Raw genomic sequence first — 595 nt, forward strand, 5'->3', positions numbered from 1 at the left:
TACACGAACAATGAATAAACAAAGCATAAATTGTTAAAAATACTTAGCAGTTCTTCCTCTGCCCGTGCTCTCCCACAGACAGTTTGGTAGCAATCCCCCCTCCCCTTTCCCAAGGAACAGTCTTTGCAGTCAAGTCCCAGTGTTAACTGACCCCCGTTGGTTGTGAAACAGTCCCTGACATGAAGGTTCAGCAGACAAAAAACCATGGACTGAGTCAATCTTTTTTTGCCCACTTTGCCTGCTGATAGGCCCTCCAGAGTCCCAAAAGTACATAATCAAATGTTTGAAAAGTTGGGTCCCTTCATATATGTCCCCCCCGTTAAACTATAGCTAACCACCACCCCCAGTGGACCGTTCAGTGAATGCTGTCAGCGTCCTGTGTGCATCATCCTGGGCGTCCCGGCCCTAAACCCAGTGAACAAACACTGAACCGCATGTAAAAATAACCTGACCAGTCATATTTACGAATAACGTTAGCTCTCTGCAATGTTCCTATATTTTATTTAGACGCATTAGCTCATGCTACCTAACTAACTCGCCGTTTACAAATCAGCCCAATCCAGCCCAACCCACGAAGCAACCAACACCCCAAGAG

Source organism: Morone saxatilis, unplaced genomic scaffold (assembly GCF_004916995.1).
Source record: "Morone saxatilis isolate NCDOM2014 unplaced genomic scaffold, NCSU_SB_2.0 Contig5, whole genome shotgun sequence".
NCBI lineage: Eukaryota > Metazoa > Chordata > Actinopteri > Moronidae > Morone > Morone saxatilis.